Here is a 20,388-nt window from a genome sequence, read left to right on the forward strand (position 1 = left end):
GGTCCGCTGCGACTCTGAGTCCCAGCCCTGCTGCTCTGTAGACAGTGTCTGGAATGCACCACATGCTCTCCCAGCCCCGGGCCTGACCCATGTTCCTCTCTCAGGCTATGCTTCTTTGTCTAGCTGTGGGCCACCTGCTCTTTGGGTCACAAGGGACCCAGAAAATCAAAAGTAACACATGACTGTTTCAAAAAGCTACTGCTCAAGGTCTAAGACAGAAATATTCAGACACTACAGGCAAAGCTAATTTGCTTCCCTCTGCAGACAAGACTTGCGGTTTCCCAAGCTGAGGTGGTGCTGGGAGAGCTCGGGGGATACACAGACACAGGTCTGGCTGGCAGGAGAAGGCCTCCGAGCTTTATCCCATGGGCTCCACTGGTCAGGAGGGTACCGCAAAGAGTGGGGCATTTATTGTCTGGGGTCACTGAATAAGGGTAACCTACTGATGGCAGCCATTGACTGTCCAGTCAAAGGAATCCCTCTCCTCCAAGCTTTTGCCCAGATCTGACCACTCCAACCAACTCTCCCAAATGGGACTAGCCCATCCTTCAGCCATCCAAACCCTCACAAGCCTCCTAGAGCATGAGGGTGGGGGAAGGGAAGGCCCTCCTCATCTAGTCAAGTGTAACTGGATGAAAATGACCAGAGGCCTCCCGGAGCCTAAACATAGACAGAGGGCAGCCCCAGCTTGGCGGCAGCTGCCCACCTCCCCCGCCACCCCGATCCATTCTCCCATCCACCTTCAGGGGGACCTTTCCATGTCACACGGCCCCACTCTCCTACTGGAAGCCCTTCGAAGGCTCCCTATTGCCAGAGCAGGAAGTCTTTACCATGGGCTGAGAGATGCTACATGTGTTCTCCAGCCTTGTTGTCACCCTCCTTCCCACTCCCTTCTTTCTGAATATTCTTATTTGCTCTATTGGCTAAGACGATGAAGCACAGGGAAACCACAAGGCATGTGACTGGTTGGGGGGCAGGCTACACTTTTGGGGGAGGGCAGTGTTCTGGTCTTAGCTTGCTGTTTGGAGAACCTGCCACCCGAGTGGTTCAAGACCGCAGCTGACACTCTTTTCCAGGCCAGGAATAAGAAATTCAATAAATGTCAGTCTGTGATCTGGGACTACATGGGTGTCTCACAGTGGAGTGGGATCTACAGACAACTGAGAAGTGCTGGGGTGACAACCACATTGCTCCCCAGCACTCCTCGCAGGCCTCGCCGTCAGCACCCTGCCACATGGCAACCCCCACGCTGAGTCGGGGGGACCCTCAGCACCACGTCTTGGCATTGCCACAATTTCAGAAAAATAATGTGATTTCTTTGACGTCAGTTTCTACTTCCACAGTTGAGAGGCGGGTGTCATTACCCTATCTTTTCCCAAAGGGGGTGGGTGAGACAGAGCAAGAGGAAAGATGACAACTCCTGGGAAGTCCACAAGCTACAGAAAATGTGAGGGATTGTTACCAAACCCTACCCAGGGCTTCAGGGCCTGCCCCTTCCCATGCTTCTGCCCACCCTCACTTCTCTGTTTCATACCAGTCGCTTGGCCTTAAGTCCCAGAATTGCCCTTCTCTGCCACCCGCCTGCCTGCTCCTATTCACCTCCCCCTGGAAGTGCTCCTAGAGGAGGCAGGAGAAGCACCAGCTCTCTATCCCCCAGTACCAGGATTTCGTTTGTCATCTGGCACCATTGCACAATTTCTTAGCCTTTAGAACCACAATTTCAGGGGTGAACTCTGTCCCTTCTGGACGGATCCCACCTCCACTGCTCAGGAGGGCTGCAGGTGCCTTAGGCTACACCACAGAGGCAGACAAAGGAGCAGGATCAGAGATCCAAAGGGAAAGGAATAGACAGGAAAGGCAGGAAGAGCTCCCAAATCTAAATGAAAAAGCAAGTAGAGCTTGTTTTCAGGGTCCTCCCGTGGCCTGCCCTTTCACACCATCCCTTCCCCCAGCCCAGCCAAGGCCCCTCCCCAGCTGGGGTCCCCATTCCCATCCATCATCAGGGGCTTCTGACGCCCATTCCTCCATTGAGCTGTTTGCTGTCTCGGCTTACAAGCTCCAAAAGCTGGCATCCTGAGACAACAGAAGGGAAAGAATTCAGGAAACTCTAAAGCACTCTGGAGATGTCCCAAGCCCTGCATGTGTGTAGGGGTCAGGGCTCTGGTCTCACTGCGAGGAATACCCTCCAATGGTAGGCACTGGGCACCATGCCGGGTGGGGGCACAGATGTTGTAGGGGTTCTTTCCGGACCCTTCGAACCATGCCCCGGCTCTCAAACAGTTTGGTGAAACTCTGGGGTCACAGCAAAGGATCGGAGTGGGACGGGGCTTCTGAGGAGGGGAAATGGCGAGGCATGGGCTGTGGAGAGCAAGGGGGGTTGGGAGCGCTCAGGCAGTAGGGGATGGCGGGAGAACCGGAGCAAAGGGACCAGGAAGCACAGCCAAGAGCAAGGCGGCAGAAGGCTGAACAGACTGGGAGCGGGAAGTGGGTTCCCCAGGCAAGTAGGAGGGGGAGGTGAGTCATCGGGGCTCTCAGAGGTTTCCAGAGCCTCCAAGAAAGAACAGCAGCAGGTGGTGTCCTGTGGGAGCCTGACCTCCAGGCAGCAGTGCTCTTCCTTGAAGCTTCCCTCATGGCATCATTACTGCCTCATTACGAAGCACAGGCAGGACAAGTGTGAAGGGAAGAACAAGGCCGCCTCTCTCCCCACCCTTCAAGGCCACTGTTTCAGGTAAAGCCAGACAGGCCAGGGCTACCCTGAGTGGAGACAGTGCGTCCACACCCTCCCAGGTCGAGAACAAGACCCCAGGTGGGGTTCAGAGAGACCTGGGCATGTGCAGACTTTTGTGGATGTTCATGTGGCCCCTCCCCAAGCATCCTGGGATGGATGGATGGATGGCAGTTCAGGTAGGGTCAGCACTTGTGCAGAGGTCTTACCCTGCTTTCCTGAATGAACTTGATAGTCAAAATTAGAGATGCCAAGCTTAAAATTTGGACCCAATGGCCCTGCTGATCACCCTATGCCCTGCCCCACAGCTGCTGTTGAACAGCACTTTCCTAGACTCTGCATGAGGCCTGAGCAACAGAAGGACGGTCTTCCAGTCCCCTCCACACAATAAAGGACTATTTGTAGATCTGCGTCTTGGGCTCTGCCTCTCAGACTCAAAAACAGCCCTCTGTCCACCGATGCTCAAGTATCCCCTTCCTAAGGATGACACGGCGACAGTGTGCATCCTTACCTTGAACCTGGGTAAGTAAGAGCTAACTGGCCTCCCTGCCACTAGCTTGCTCCCCTCTGATCCTCAGGTCACAACCTGACCAAGTTACTCCCGTTCAATCCACTCTTCTTAGATGAAGACCAGATTGTCTGATATGCACACATCTGGGCCCGGCCCACCTGTCTGAATACTCCTTCATCTAATACCCATCCACAGCCCGCTTACCCCTCCCGGCGGCGCCCCCCTCACCACCACCACAAGCCATCACGCCATGCTCCAACCTCAAGTGGCTGTCGTTGCAGGGTGGGGGATTGAACGACTGTGTCTCTATTCATGTCAGAACCATTTCACTTCCTGGGCTCTATATAATACAGTGGAAATATAAGGCTTGCCTTGAGTGCTCCCAAGGAAGGCAGATTAATAAGGAAAATATACTAATAAGAAGATCATTTCAGGAACAAGAGAAAAGCTAAAGCTGGAGTATGAACAAGAACCTGCAGAAGCAGAAGCCCGCAGCTCTGCTTAGAGCTAGCAAGAAAGGCCTCCCAGGGTACACGACTTTTGAGAAGCATCTAGAAAAGAGAAGTGGGCATAATCCAAAGGGCAAAGGAGGAAAAGGGATTGCAGGGAGGAAGGCAATCATTTGCATGTCCTTTGCAATCAGCTGCTGGGTTTGGCTGTTTCAGATCATCAATCTTCTGAGAGCAAGGCTTGCTTCCTCCTCCTCATGTTCCTTTCTACCCACATAGTCCCAGCAGGTGGCCAGCTATGTGATGGGATTGGAGGGGCTGAGAAAGGACACTTCTGGTTTATAATACACACTTTTTAACATGGCCTACAAGGCCCCTTACTCTCTTTTCTGTCAACCTGCCAGTATCAATGATCTCCTGCTGGCTACTCCCCCCTCCCTGTCTCCCTCCCTCCACTTCTCTCTCTCTCTCTCTCTCTCTCTCTTTCTCTCTCTCTCTCTCTCTCACACACACACACACACACACCAGGCACACTGAACTACCAGCAGCTTCCTTAAGGTGACCTGCTTTTTCGTTTGTTTGGTTTTTTTTAAAGATTTTATTTATTTGACAGAGAGATCACAAGTAGGCAGAGAGGCAGGCAGAGAGAGAGAGAGAGAGAGGAGGAAGCAGGCTCCCTGCCGAGCAGAGAGCCCGATGTGGGACTCGATCCCAGGACCCTGAGATCATGACCTGAGTGAAAGGCAGAGGCTTAACCCACTGAGCCACCCAGGCGCCCCTGACCTGCTTTTTCTTATCCTTGGTCTTCGATCTTTGGAATTATACTCCCTTCTGCCCCTACACATATCTTCTCAACCAAGACAACCTGATAAGTCCCTGCTGGTAGCATTCTTAACATCTCTCCCCTCCCCTTTACAAAATTCAAACAACAAGCACTTATGGTCAATGCTCAGACCCAAGATTCTAGGTCAGGAAAAGAATCAGAATTTCAGGAAGCGCTTCCCTCAGTGGCAAAACCCATGGAATGGGATCTGGAGGAGTTCTCCAGATGAAACCTACTCATCAGCTGTCCATCCTACACTGTGGTCTGGAGTATGGCTGATGAGATTAATGTATAAGCGTCCCTACACCTACACCAGGAAGAAGCAGCCAGTCTACAGCCTAATTGATCAGAACTATTCTGTTGGCCAACCACAACCTGTTCTGAAAGTTCATTAACACGAAAAGAGCATGATGATGCAATGGTGAGCAAAATGTAACCCTTCTTCTACCCACCCCCCCAACACCACACACACAAGCACACCACTCTGTGAGGGTGTCCTCTCATGGACATATTTGGTGGATTCCTGCAACATCCCCCATCTTCCTCCATCACCAACCTCTCATCACCTCTCATCACCAGGGGTATAACCAAGATTGATGATCTCTGTCTTATTCCCAGCTCTCCAAAGAAGGTCGAACAGATTTCCATTGCCCAAAATAGACTGGGTCTGAGACTAAAGCCTAAGACAGCTCTTGCAGTCAGAGCTCCCTGCCCAGGCCATCCCAGCTTCCAACCTGAATGAGAAATGAGGCATACAGAGGGATTCAGCAGGGAAGAAGAACATGAATGAATCTGAGAATTTTATAAAATATCTCAAATACATGTATAAGCTATAGGAAATTGCTCGAAAGTTTTCTCTGTGCTACAGCCTGGTTAACTGATACGAGTAAGTTCATATCATATAGACAGCAAACCTTATCTGCTCACTTGTGCTCTCCTCGAGGACAGGAACAGTGCCTATCTTGCTCACCACATATTCTTAGCCCCAAGCATGAGGACTGGCACATAACTGGCTTCAGAAGGAGGAGGACAAGTGTCTTCCACAACTTGGGAGAAGGAAATTCACAACTTCAAGCATCAACTAAGATGGTTAACGCCACGTGGAGGCCTGAAGAATTGTTCATGAACACACTGGAAACACCCCTAGGGACTGAGTCAGACTTTTTAAAGGACTGGAGAGCCCATAATAACTAGGAGAGAGGAAAGTTTGAGAGACACATTTTTTAATTTCTCCTAACTCCACTTCTACTAGGCCTAGCCAAATATAAATTGTTCTTATTTAAAACCAGATGTGTCCTCATTTGACTATCAGTGAGGTGATGGTCACCACATTCCAAAGGACAGAACCAGAAGTAGTAGTCCTGGAGAAGGAGAGATAGAAGCATCCAGGAGCTGCTCTGTAGGGAGGAAGAGATGGTCGTGGGAAGCCCGACTTAAAATATTAGCAGTCAGCAACTGAGAAAGGTCAGGGTCCGTGGAGAAACTGGCTGGTTCTCAACCCTAGATCCATAATTAGAATCACCTAAGAAAGTTAAAATATTGATGTCTGGGCTCCACCTGAAGATTTGGACTTCATTTGTGTGAGGTGCTCCACTCTACCACCAGGGGTGAGATCCCTGGTCTACAGAATCAAAAGTGTGGGCAGAGATCGAGTCACAAGGAAGGAAAGGAGCTTATGAAGGAAAGGAGCACCACCTAGAACTTGAATAAAGTGAGCTTAAGACAAATAAAACTAAGCGCCACTTTGCCTGGCCAAGTTAAACATTTTAAGTTTAGAGACCTCTCTTGGCCTGGGTGTTTAAAAAAAAAAAAAAAGTGGGTGCTGTATGAACCAAGAAGCAAGGGAAGCCTGTCCCTGCAGAAAGAAAAGAAAGCGACCATACTTGGCAACCCATGAACACATTGGGCCAATGGCTATGGAAGCGGTGTGTGCTTTAACCAGCAGTAAGACCCTCCACTCTTGTAGCTTTGGTTTGGCCCCCGACCTTCTAAAGCATACTGGAGGGCTTAGGTCGTAATTCCAGCTTGAGATCCGAGGGGATAGGAATGAGTTCTACACGGTCCAAGTAAATCCAAACACTAAATGTCATTAACTGTAGTGAACTTGTGCCTCAATGATGTGATACAGTTTATACAGAACTGGAGGCTCGCATACCTGCCATAACAAATAGAAAGGCAAGCATCTTTCTCAAAATTGTCACCATTCCAGGAAGAGCCTCAAGATCAACGTATAAGACCATCCTAATACAGCATGCATTTAAAAAGCAACTTTTTAAAAAGGCGACCCTCAGGCAGAACATTATCATATCACCTCACTATGAGGGATACCCAAGTCCCATAACTCAGTACCCTGGCTCAGTACTTCATAATGAGGTTTTTATTGAAAGAAAGTTTTTAAATATGCAACTGTATCTCCAGTTCATATATTATTTTTTATAATTTCTCCATCTCCTTCCTTTAACCCAATGTGTTGATTTCATCAGGGTGTATAAATTCTGAAAAGCACTGAGTTCCAAAGGAGAAATCACATTCAAACTTAGCATCTCAAAGAACTGCTTGGGTTTCAAGCACAAGTGAAGTATGTATTTCACATTTAAGACAAGACTCACAACACCTTCATCTGCTTACTCTAGCTCACACCAGTCAGATACCACTTCAATAAAATAAAGTTTTTTTAGTTTTTTGAAAGAAGCAACTGAATCTGTTGGCTAACTAATTTCATACCGACTAACCATTAATTCATTTCTTCATTCACAGAGCTAGAACAAATAATCCTAAAATTTGAATAGAACCATGAAAGGTCCTGAATAGCCAAAGCTGTCTTGAAAAAGAAAAACAAAACTGGGGGCGCCTGGGTGGCTCAGTGGGTTAAGCCTCTGCCTTTGGCTCGGGTCATGATCCCAGGGTCCTGGGATCGAGCCCCTCGGCGGGCTCTCTGCTCAGCAGGGAGCCTGCTTCCTCCTCTCTCTCTGCCTGGCTCTCTGGCTACTTGTGATCTCTGTCTGTCAAATAAATAAATAAAATCTTTAAAAAAAACAAAAACAAAAACAAAACTGGAGGCATCACAATTCCAGATTCCAAGTTGTATTACAAAGTGATAATAATTAAAACAATATGGCCTGGCATAAAAATAGACACATAGATCAATGGAATAGACAGAAAACCCAGAAATGAGCCCCCAACTATATGGTCAATCAACTTTGACAAAGGAGGAATGAATATCCAATGGAAAAAAAGATAGTCTCCTCAACAAATGGTGTTGGAGAAACTGGACAGCAACATGTAAAAGAATGAAACTGGAACACCTTCTTACACCATACACAAAAATAGACTCAAAGAGGATTAAAGACCTCAGTGTGACACCTGAAAACATAAAAATCCTTGAAGTAGCACAGTAATCTCTTTGACATCGGCCACAGCAACATTTTTCTAGATATGTCTCCTGAGTCAAAGAAAATAGAGAAAATAAACTATTGGCACTACAACAAAATAAAAAGCTTCTATACAGCAAAGGAAACAATTAACAAAACTAAAAGGAAACCTACGAAATGGGAGAAAATATTTAGAAATGACATATGTGGTAAAAAGTTAGTATTGAAGGGGGAGGAGCAAGAGGGCAGAGGTGTAGGAGACCTAAATATAATCAGGTCCCAGGAGTTCAGCTACGTTGTTATCAAACCATTATAAACACCTACAAACTCAACAGGAGATTGAAGAGAAGAAGAGCAGCAAGCCTAGGAACAGAAAAGTGACCACTTTCCGGAAGGTAGGACGTGCAGAGAAGTGAATCCAGAGAGACAAGAAGATAGACCGCAGTGGGAGGGGCCAGATCCCAGTAAGTGGCAGAGCAGTGAAGCACAAAACTGGAACTTTTAGAAGTCTGCTCACCTGAGGGGTGGCGCTCCAGAAGCTAAGCAAGGGGTGGAGCCCTCACAGGGACTATGTGGTCTCAGGACTCTTGGGGTCACAGGAAGACCACGGGTTTCTGAGTGTGGCCAAGCTCCCAGGTATCGGATCGTGGAAGCTGACAGCAAAGACGGAGCTGAGCAGTGAGCTCTCAGCTCAGGGTTACCTTCAACGGTGATCTGCGGCACAGTCGGGCAACTGCTCTTCCAGCAGGGACCCCACAGGGAGTCTCACCTTCAGGGAGACTCACCTTCCTCCTCTAAGAGGAGCAGCGCAGGAGCCAGCGGCAGGAATCTGCTGGGTTTGGAGACTCCACACAGAGCCGTGGGCCTGTGATAGAAATGCTTGGTCACAGGCTGGGTGAGCTCACAGCGTAGCCAGAGACCAGGGAGACAGGAGGGATTGAGTGTTTTTCTCTGAGGGCGCACTGAGGAGTGGGGCTCCCACCTCTCAGCTCCTCCAAGCTGGAGATAGGGAGGCCGCCATTTTCATTCCCATCCTCCAAAGAGGTATGGAAAGCGTTCAGGGAACAAAATCTCCCCAGAGCGAACCAAGCAGATTACTTAGCCTGGCCCCTGGCAAGGGCAGTACAATTACGCCTCATTTGAGAATCCGGGCAACAGACCCCTCCCCCAGAAGATCAGCAAGAGCATCCAGCCAAGACCAAGTTCACCGATCAATGAGAACTGCAGAACTTCAAAGCTCAGAATATAGCATGTCGAATTCATGGCTTTTTTCCCATGATTCTTTACTCTTTCAAAGTTAAATTTTTTTAATTTTATTTTTTCTTATTCTATTTTTTAATGTTTCCTCTTTCCTATTTTAACATTTCTTAACCATTTTATCTTGTCAATACCATTTTAAAAATCTTTTTTAATTTTTATAGTTATACTCATATTCTATCCCTTCATTGTATTTCACCTTATTTTTTGCATACATATAGGTTTTTCTTTCTTTAAAATTTCGGGATACAGTTTCTTCTAGTAGATCAAAATATATCCTAATCTAGCACATGGCTTTTTCTAGTCTCCAGCCTGATCCCATTCTTTTGTCTTTTTTCTTCTTTTTTTCAACCAACTTATCTTATCAATTCCTTTTTTAGAATCTTTTTAAATTTTAATCTTTACAGTCATATTCAAGCCCTTCAATATGTTTACCCTTAATTTTGTATATATATGTTTTTCTCTCTTTAAAATTTTGAGAGGTAGCTTCTTCTAATAGACCAAAATATATCCAAAATCAAGTGTGTGGCTCTGTTTTATTCACCAGTCGAATATACACATTTTTTTCTTTTTTTCCTTCTTTGCTCTCCCCCTGGTTTCAGGTCTTTTCTGATCTGGTTAGTGTATGTCTTTCTGGGGTTGTTACTACCCTTTCAGTATTTTGTTCTCTCATTCATCTATTACCTGGATAAAATGACAAGGTGGAAAAATTAAACACAAGGAAAAGAAAAAGAGGCAGCTCCAATGGCTAGGGACCTAATCAATATGGACATTAGTAATATGTCAGAACTAGAGTTGAAAATTATGATTATCAAGGTGCTAGAGAATCCCTTTCTGGAGAAATAAAAGAACTAATATCTACCCAAGTTGAAATTTAAAAAGCTATTAATGAGGTGCAATCAAAAATGGAGGCTCTTACTGCTAGGATAAATGAGGCAGAACAGAGAATCAGTAATATAGAAGACCAAAAGATGGAGAATAAAGAATCTAAGAAAAAGAGAGACCAACAACTACTGGAACACGAGGGAACAATTTGAGAGATAAGTGATACCAAAAGACGAAACAATATTGAAATAATTGGGATCCCAGAAGAAGAAGAAAGAGAGAAGGGGACAGAAGGTATATTGGAGCAAATTATAGCAGAGAATTTCCCTAATTTGGTGAAGGGAACAACATTAAAATCCAGGAGGCATAGACAACATCCCTCAAAATCAATAAAAATTGGTCAATATCCCATCATCTAACAGTAAAACTTACAAGTCTTAGTGACAAAGAGAAAATCCTAAAAGCAGCTCAGGACAAGAGGTCTGTACAACAGAAACAAGAGGTTTCTACAACAGTAGAAATATTAGACTGGCAACAGACCTATCCACAGAGACATGGCAGGCCAGAAAGGACTGGCATGATATATTCAGAGCACTAAACGAGAAGAATATGCAGCCAAGAATACTACATCCACCTAGGCTGTCATTGAAAGTAGAAGGAGAGATAAAAAGCTTCCAGGACAAACAAAAACTAAAACAATTTGCAAAGCTTAGCATGCAGTAGACGCTCAATAAATAGCAGTTCTTATTATCAATATCATCATCATCATTTGGGGACTTTGGCATCAGACAAATAAAACTAAATTTAAAAATTCATTCCTTCATTCAAAAACCATTTAATAAGTATTTAGCAACCCCTGTCCTGCCATGGCTGCTGAAACTTGAAGACCTCAGAGACTTCTTTGGGGAGACAAATATGTAATTCTGCAACTTAAATACAGGAAAATAAGTGTGACCATGCCACACTAAAATTATCATTTTTGGTAAGTCCCTAAGACAGAGACTACTAGCTGCTTACCAAAATTCCATGTTCTCTCTTTCTTTCTGAACACATAGCTAGACCCTATTTCCTAGCCTCCCTTGCAATTACATATAGCTACAAGACAATTCCAGCCAGAGGAATGTAACCAGAGTGATACATGCTACCTTCAAACCTAGCCCATAGAAACCTTCTGTGCGTGCTTCTGCTTGCCCATCCATGCTCTCTCCCCTTTCAGATAACTGGGAAGAAAGCCCTTGGGGCTGCCTTGGAAGTCAGAGTTGAAACTAGTTAAGCCTCCATCATGCTGGGTCCCTGAAAAGCTATATGGATAAGAGCCACCCCAGTCATTTGTTTACTCAGCTGGACTATTAGTTTAGCAAGAAGTAAACTGTCGTGTTTTACTCATTATTTATTTTTTGGTCTATTCGTTAGAGCGGCTGTTTCCCTAACTAACACGGTGCCCTTCACTAGCAATGCAGATAATAATAAATAACTCTACTCACAAGTGCAGTAATTAGTCTACTGAGATATCATCCAAGCCAAATACCCACATGTCAGAGTCCAGTTCAACAGACCCTTCCCCAAACTTCTCCCAACCTGACAGATTTAACAGCCGCCCCCCCCCCCAATTTCTGCAAATCACAAGCCAGGAGAGATACTCAAAAGTAGGGACTGGATATCATCTTTGACCTTCACTGCAACCTGGCACATAGCAGGTGCTCAACGAAAGAGCAAATTAAAAAACTGAAATGCCCAAAAGATGAGCAGAAGGATTTCTCCCCTATGCTTTGTGCAAAATAATCTCTACTATGCTTTGTGCTATAGAATTCTGGAGCTTTCATTATGTTGAGTTCCAGTACTGTTGAGCACTAACAAAGGTGATTTTAAAGAAAAGTTGTGGCCTTACCTGCAGGCATCTCCATAGTCCAACTCTCTCTTAAGATGGAAATTAAGGCTGGGCTCTCAGCTTCTCATTAAAATTAGATAAATACAACAAATTCATTCTTTTCTAAATCATGAAGATCACTTTTGAATAATATTAGAAAGTCCTGTTACTTCTGGCCTTTGCCAATGACCTACAACTGAAACTGTTTTTCAACAGAATACTTTTTACCTAAAAACCTGCTGATAAACTTGTTTCCAGTACCGATAAAATCACTGGTACTGGGGTGGACATTCTGCTGTAAACAGCTGTAAAACAGGACAAAGTACACAAGCCAAACATTTTCAGGCGCTGAACACATCCCTCGTTTGGAACTACAATTTTCAAGAATAGAAAGTCATAAATGTAATCCCATAAGGACACATTATTGACTGGGGTTCAGGAAGCAGGAACCCAAGTAAAGGAAAATCCCACTGAACTGAGGAGGCAGAGGTCAAGGCTTGGAGAAACTAAAATGGCTGGAAATTATGGGGCGGAGTGAAAAAGAGGAGAAATATGTGCCAAGAATGTTCTCTAGAGAGGTTTTTGAGGACCTTCATGAGTCCTCGGCTGAGAGCAAGTCTCCACACGCTTAAGGGCACGATGTATGAGGCTGACCAGAGAGAGGCTACCACCACCCTGAGATCAGAACAAGATGCTGGAGGTCATGCAGTACTGGAAGACATTGATGTTCCATCCCAGCCAGAGCAGCAAGACCTCATTAACATGTCCTAACATTCCAGATATCCAGCTGAGACATGAGATCCCATTTTAGGAGTAAGAACCACACGCTAGAAAAATGTTTCTAGCAGACTATACTTAAAAATTCTGAGGCCAAGCCCTGAACAGATCACTAGGGGAGACACATGAGAGGCTGAGTCTTACCAAGTTAAAGAATCATGGGAAAAACCTTGTATTTTCCAAAAATATACCTTAATGAGCAGAAAACTAGACCTAAATATTAAGCTCAAAGGGATTAGCTCGTAATTGAACTACATGCTGGAAAACTTTTCTTAAAAAAAATTTTTAACTCTCCTGAAAGATAGTGTTGTAACATGCACAATGTCCATTTTACTATCAAAATTTACTAGACATGGAAGAAACAGACAAAAGTGACCCATGAAAGACACAAAGAAAGCAATAAAAATTCACATCAGCCCTCTGGCCTTTTTCAGTAGGCCCAGAGGGACCCAGGGCCAATGAACTCTCTCCCCAACCTCAGGAAAGATTCACACCTGCACTGGCAAGGCTGCTGGGACAGCCTTGGTCATACACACAGACATAACCTGTGCTGGATCTGGCCGTGTCAAGGGGATTAGTGTTTGTTCTCATTGCTCCTTCCTAGTTGCACTGTTTATACTTCTATGATCTTAGTAAGTGGAAGATATGGAAACTGCAAAAGTGCAGAGAACTAGAAAATATAAACAAAAATCAATGTAATTGGTTTCACACTCCACGATTTCAAAACTTACTACAAGCACAGCAATTAGGCAAGAACAAGAAATAAAGATAGCCAAATTGGAAAGGAAGAAGTAAAACTGGCACTATTTTCAGAGGACATAATATTATATGGAGAAACCCTGGAGACTATCAAAAAAAAAACTGTTAGGACTAATAACTTTAGTAAAGTTTCAGGATACAAAATCAAATACAAAAAAAGAAAAGAAAAAGAAAAAACACCTTACTGCAAAGTTACTGTGGTATTGACATAAGGACAGAAGAATTAATCACTCATTAGAACTGGGATTCCAGGGCACCTGGGTGGCTCAGTAGGTTGAAGCCTCTGCCTTCGGCTCGGGTCATGATCCCAGGGTCCTGGGATGGAGCCCTGCGTTGGGCTCTCTGCTCAGCGGGGAGCCTGCTTCCTCCTCTCTCTCTGCCTACTTGTGATTTCCGTCTGTCAAATAAATAAAAAATCTTAAAAAAAAAAAAAAAAAAAGAACTGGGATTCCAGAAATAAGTCCTTGAATTTCAACAAAGGAACTAAGAAGTGGAGAAAGAAAGGGAGAAATGGTACTGGGACAATTGAATATCCACACAAAAAAGAAGGAAGTTGGACCCTTTCCTCACATCATACATAAAAATTCACATTTTCCAGAAATGGATCACAGACCTAAATGTAATAGATAAAAATATAAAACATGTGGAAGGTAACACAGGAGTAAATCTTTATTACCTTAAGTACTTGTTTCTTAACCAAAAAGCACACGCAATTAAAGAAAAATAGACAAACTAGCTTTCATCAAAATTAAAAATGTTTTAAAAGACACCATTAATGGCGCACTTGGGTGGCTCAGTTGTTGAGCAACGGACTCTTGATTTTGTCACAGGTCATGACCTCGGGTCTTGAGATCAGCCCCATGTCTTTGTCACAGGTCATGACCTCGGGTCTTGAGATCAGCCCCAGGTCAGGCTCCATGTCGAGTCTGCTTAAGATTCTCTTTCTCCCTTTCCTTCTTCCCTCCCCTTGTTCCAGCTCCCTCTCTAAGCAAACAAACAAACAAATAAATAAATAAAATCTTTTTTTTTTAAAGACACCATTAATAAAGTGAATATACAACCTAGAGAAAGGGAGGAAATATTTCCAAGTCGTGTATCAGTTCTAAAATTAGAGAGCAATGAAAGATGCACACCTCTATGAATAAAAATGACTGAATTGTACATGTTTAAAGGATGGATTTTATGGTATGTGATTATATGTCAATAAAGCTGGCATTGTTTAAAAAATAGAACTCCTAGAACTGAAACATACAATAATGAAAAAGAACAATTTCATTTGATGAGCTTAACAGCAAACTGGAGAAGGCAGAGAAAAGATCAGTGGAAGATAAAGATGGAGCGGTAGAAATGGTCTGATCTAAAGAACAGAAGACTAAGACTGAAGAAATTTAACAGTCTTGGGAACTGGTGGGACCACATCGTCTAACATACATGTTAGAAAAAGGAGAGAATGAAAATCAGGCAGAAAAACAGTGGAAGAAAGAGTGAGAGAAATTATCCCAAAATCTCATAAAATAAAATATCCATATTCAAGAAGGTAAAAAAAAAAAATCAAGGAGGAAAAAACACAAAGAAAATCACCCCAGACACATCACAGTCTGATTGCTGAACACCAAAAATAAAAATAAAATATTAATATCGAGAGATACCAGATTAGGAAAATATTACACTTTATTATACACTGAGTAAAATAAAAATCTGGATTAAGGCAGACTTCTCATCAAAACCAAGAAGACCAACAGAGAACACCTGGAGTCCCGAAAGGAAAAACGTGTCTGATGCAAGTGTTCTTCCGGACGGAGAGTAAAACAGACAGTCTTCCAAGAAAACACAAGCTGAAAGGGGCGCCTGGATGGCTCAGTCAGTTAAGCATCCAGCTTTTGGTTTCAGCTCAGGTCATTACCTCAGGGTCATGAGATCAAGCCCTGCTCTGTGCTCAACGGGGAGTCTGCTCGAGATTCTCTCTCTCCCTCTGCCTCTGCCACTCCCCCTGCTTGCTCGTTCCCTCTCTTTCTCTCTCTCAAATAAATTAACAAAATCTTAAAAAAAAAATACAGGCTGAGAGAATCTGTCACCAGCAGAACTACACTTCAACACCTGCTAAAGGAGGTTCTTTAGGCAGAAGGGAAACGGTACCACAGTGAACCTGGGGAGCTGTTCCTGAGGAAGGGTCTTGTGTCCCTTGACTGGCAGCCTCTGGTCTAAATGCGTGAATGAACCGAGGAGCTTTTTATATGCTATATGCTACTACTTTTCAAATTAGAGGTTTAACCCAGTGGCTGGTGACCACTTGCAAACAGCATTTTTAAAAACATAGTAGGGTAGTGTGGCCCAGGAAAGAATAGCACACAAACACCCCTTTAAAAAAAAAAATCAGAAACAATAAATGCTCACGTGATGAATAATACTCTTTCCAAAAATCTATTAATGAAACTACAGCTCATTATGTTGGGCAATGTCTTATATAAATAGCACAAATATCACTGTGACATTCTTCTTAAGGTTTAATGTTGATGAACTCAAACTAGCCTCCTTCTATCAGACAATGAAACCCATGCAACTTGCTGTCTGTTTTCTGACCTGCTTGTCAGAAGTTCAGAGATAAATTTTTGTTCAACTGCAATAACTATTCTTAGTCTAAGTTTTGTGATATAATATTGTTCTCTCAATCCTTCATTACTTGGCATTTGTTCATTTAAGTGTTACTGTATCTGGGGTTTCCTCTTTTGTAAACTGTTTGAAGATTAATAAATAGTAAATAGAAACAGTTATTTGATACAGGCAAAAATAAAAACAGACTAAAAAGGAGTTTGAGTGAAGACTAATTACCAAAACAATTAAAAACAGGGAACTTTTATTTTTAATTTATTTACTTGTATTTAAACGTTTTCCACAATGGAAGTATATTATTGCTTTTTCTAAGCTATTTTTTTTAAAGATTTTATTTATTTATTTGACAGAATCACAAGTAGGCAGAGAGGCAGGCAGAGAGAGAGAGAGAGAGAGGATGGGAAGCAGGCTCCCTGCAGAGCAGAGAGCCCGATATGGGGCTCGATCCCAGGACCCTGGGATCATGACCTGAGCTGAAGGCAGAGGCTTTAACCCAATGAGCCACCCAGGCGCCTCTAAGCTATTTTTAATTAGCTAATGCTATGTATCAGGCATCAAGGACTGATACTCACTGTCAGTGAACAAGTCAGAAGATACAAGGGATTAAAAAAAAAAAAAAGCCCAAAACGGAGTCATCTGCACACACATGCACACAACACACCCCTCCAGCAAACCAACAGTTTCAACCTATCCCAGGAACGTGACCTTTTATCCTAGGTATGTAACCTTTGAAAGGTTTGTCTGAAATTTCCCCATCAACACTGGTGAGGTAGTAAACCGCATGACAAACACACTATCATTCCCTTGCCCCAAAAAAGGTGGAGAGGCGGATAGGGTGGCTGGGTGATGGACATTGGGTATGTGCTACGGTGAGTGCTGTGAATTGTGTAACCCTGATGAATCACAGACCTGTACCCCTGAAGCAAATACTACATTCTAAGTTAATTAAATATATCTATATTTCTAATATATATAATATATAATTATAAATATATTTAATTATATAATTAAATATTTATATACATATATATATAAATTACATCTTCCCAATCATGGGGGGAAAAAGCTATTTCCAGGCCTGAAACAATCCTTTTTCTTTTACTAATAACTTCTCGCCCCGCCCACCTTCCTATAAAAACCTTCCATTTTGTAGCGCTCCCCTCTATTTGCTGGATGGGATTTGCCCGATTCATGTGCCACTTAATAAAACCAATGAAACCTTCCAATTCACGTGGTTGAATTTCATTTTTTAACAAAGGGTGGTGTGTCCTCTGCTTGTGTTTGCTCAGCAGAGGGAGGGCGTGACACCAGCTGATGGTGAGAATGGAGATCCTTCAGTAGTTTCAGTGCAGGCTAACCTAGAGGGAGAGTTGTTAGCCAGACAAACTAAAAGTTATGTCCTTGAAGATTCTGGAGGAAAAGCAGGGCTGTCGGTAGGAGTCCGAGAAAGACGTTGAATACATCTTGAATAACTACAGTGTGGTCAGGCTAATGTCATTGGTGTGGTCTGAACAAGTCAAAGTTTGACGCCACCTCCTCCTTCCCAGGATGCACAGCAGTGGATAAGGCTGCTAAAGTATTAAGATCATCTTAGGGTTCCAAGAGTCTAGAAAATACAGTCTTGACAGGCAGGTGTTGTGCCCTATTAATCTTTGTAACTCCAACCCTGAGCACGGTATTTGGCGCAGTCTGGCTCACAGGTGTCCTCTGAGCTGATTTGAGCTGCACTTATAAGGGCATACTACAGTGAGCCAGATTTGCTAGAGCCCATCAGGAATTAAACACGTCTTCCCCAACGTCATCACTAGGTCAGTTTCCCATGCCTACGTAAACCCTAAATGCGGAACTCAGCTAATCCGTGCTGGTTAAGACATATCCCCAGCAGAGATCACAGTGGTACATTTCCTTACAAGTTTGGTGATGACATCCAGCCTCCTTGGGCTTGATCCCACTAGATGAACTAACCATGATGATCTGAGACTGGAAATACAGTTGACTTGAACAATGCAGGGTTAGGGGTGCCAATCCCCTCGTGTGGTTAAAAATCTGCATGTAACTTCTGATTCCCCCAAACTTACCTACTAATAGCCTACTGTTCATAAGAAGCCTTACCAGTAACATAGATAGTGAATTAACACGTTTTCTATGTGTATTATATACTGCATTCTTAGAACAAACCTAGAGAAAAGGAAGTGTTAAGAATATCATAAGGAGGGTGCCTGGGTGGCTCAGTGGGTTAAGCCGCTGCCTTCGGCTCAGGTCATGATCCCAGGGTCCTGGGATTGAGTCCCGCATCGGGCTCTCTGCTCTGCAGGGAGCCTGCTTCCTCCTCTCTCTCTCTCTGCCTGCCTCTCTGCCTACTTGTGATCTCTGTCAAATAAATAAATAAAATCCTTTAAATAAAAAAAAAAAAAAAAAAAAAGAATATCATAAGGAGAACAGACACTTCAGGTACTGTACTGTAAAAAAAAAAAAAAAAAAACCACTGCATGTTAGTGAAACCACACAGTTCAAAGCCATATTGTTCAAGGGTCAACTGTAGTGTAGAGATAACAGCCCTGCCTGGCCTGTGACCACCGTATTTCCCAACAGCCTTGCAAAATCAGTATCCCCCTTAAAGCCCCAGGTCCCCCCACATTTCCCACCCCACTTGCTGGTACATACACTTTCTGCTAATGATTTCTTATGAAATAGAGCAAAAGCCACAAGGTGACGTGCTGGGGAAAACAAGTTTGAATTCTAACTTTATCCTTCCGTGATTATTTGGTGGATAACATAACGTAACAGGCGTATTTCTGCCCCTCTCTGAACGTCAGGCTCTTCTTCAATGAAATGGACTGAACGCCAACAATAAAGCTGTTGTGAGGCAAAGCACCTAGCACAGAGTCTAGATATAGTAGATGCTTAATGAATATTAGTCTAGCTTTTCTCTGAATGCCAAGAACAGGTGGCCTGAGTTACAGCACTCTGCAGGAGCTGGCTCATTCTTGCCACGCTCCCTCTTCATCTCTATTCTCCAAGCACTTGGCTTCCCCACTATTTTTTGGACAGCTCAAGCACACTCCTGCGGCACGGTCTTTCACCTATATTCGCCTTTGCGAGATCATTCTCCAGGTATATGCAAGGCTTGTTCTTTCATTCAACACAATCTCTGTTCAAACTCATCTCTGCAGAGAAGCCTTACCTAACCACCTGTTCACAAATGGAGACCGAGTCTATTTTGCGACTAGAAGCAAAATCTTTATGTCTAGTGGCCAAATTTCTGTTCTCCACGTGCTCTAAGAACGCCACACACAGGGTGGAACAAGTTTCTCTTGGCCAGCAGAAAGAGTTCACAGATGGGTGAATTTCCACAAAATCAGGTTCTCATTTCATTAAATCAAAGACAAGCTTCACTTGAGGCCCTATGCCTCATGTCCTGAAGCCTTGCCCTACCATGGACGAGGGCAGAGAAGGTACACAGAGTGACCAGACCAGAACCTGATGTTGGTGTTTGGAACCCACCGCTCCCCCTCACACCTCCACTTCATTCAGCCAGCAAAGGAGCCCAAGTTCTCACATCCATGCAACTCAGAGAGTATTACAGGTTGCTTGAAAGGACCATCCCATTAGGTCTCTGCCTCCCAAATGACAGGTGTGTGGCAAAACACAGTGAAAGAGCAAATGTCTGTCAGGGTGACCCAGCTAGATGGGCCAGGGCTCTGGTGTCAGGTCCCGACAACAAACTCCAGGAGAGTAGAGGGACGCAGAATACCATAGACCTCTAAGAGAGCCGCTCCTCACCCCAACGGGTCTAAGATCCTCCCCCAACCTGCCACTTGCCTTTGGGCTTATGGATCTAACATGACTCAATAGGGCCTTCTGTCCCCACCCAGGGTCCACATGGTTCCCAGAAGTATCTCCAGGACTGTACCCGACACCTACCTTTCAGTTCCCTTGGTTCACAGTTTATGCCAATGGAGTGGGCACTTATGCCTCACTCAAGAATCACCCGAAGAAAGACACTCAACATAATCTCTTTCCAAGCAAGGTCAACCCTCCCCAAGTGCATGTGTCCGCTCAGTATAACTTGAGAGATGCGGCAGAATAATATCCCCCTCCCAGGAAGTCCACCTGCACTTGCTTTTCCTCTAAGAAAAGGGGCGCCTGTGTGGCCCTGCACCCTGGGGTGTAAAGGCCCCTGTTGAAGGCAGGTTTTGGTGGGGGGGCTTCCTGAAATCCTGAGGACACCCTGGGGAAGCCAAAGTCAAAGTCGTTGGTGATGAATCTGAACCTCCATCCTCAGCAGACTGCTTGGGAATTAAACCCCAGCTGCTTGCTTGCCCCAAATAAGCTCAACTAAACACCTAACGACTAGTAATGAGTTGAGGCCAAAACGCAGAGGTAAGCATGGGTTATCAATCACCAAAAAGCC

The 20,388-nt window shown here is 44.3% G+C and overlaps 1 protein-coding gene across 1 annotated transcript in view; it reads right to left on the bottom strand.

Annotated features, from left to right (window-relative positions):
* ANO2 (anoctamin 2) overlaps positions 1-20,388 on the bottom strand; it is a 348,569-nt gene that overhangs the window by 327,786 nt on the left and 395 nt on the right. The window lies entirely within an intron of this gene.

This window comes from Mustela lutreola, chromosome 8 (assembly GCF_030435805.1).
Source record: "Mustela lutreola isolate mMusLut2 chromosome 8, mMusLut2.pri, whole genome shotgun sequence".
Taxonomy (NCBI): domain Eukaryota; kingdom Metazoa; phylum Chordata; class Mammalia; order Carnivora; family Mustelidae; genus Mustela; species Mustela lutreola.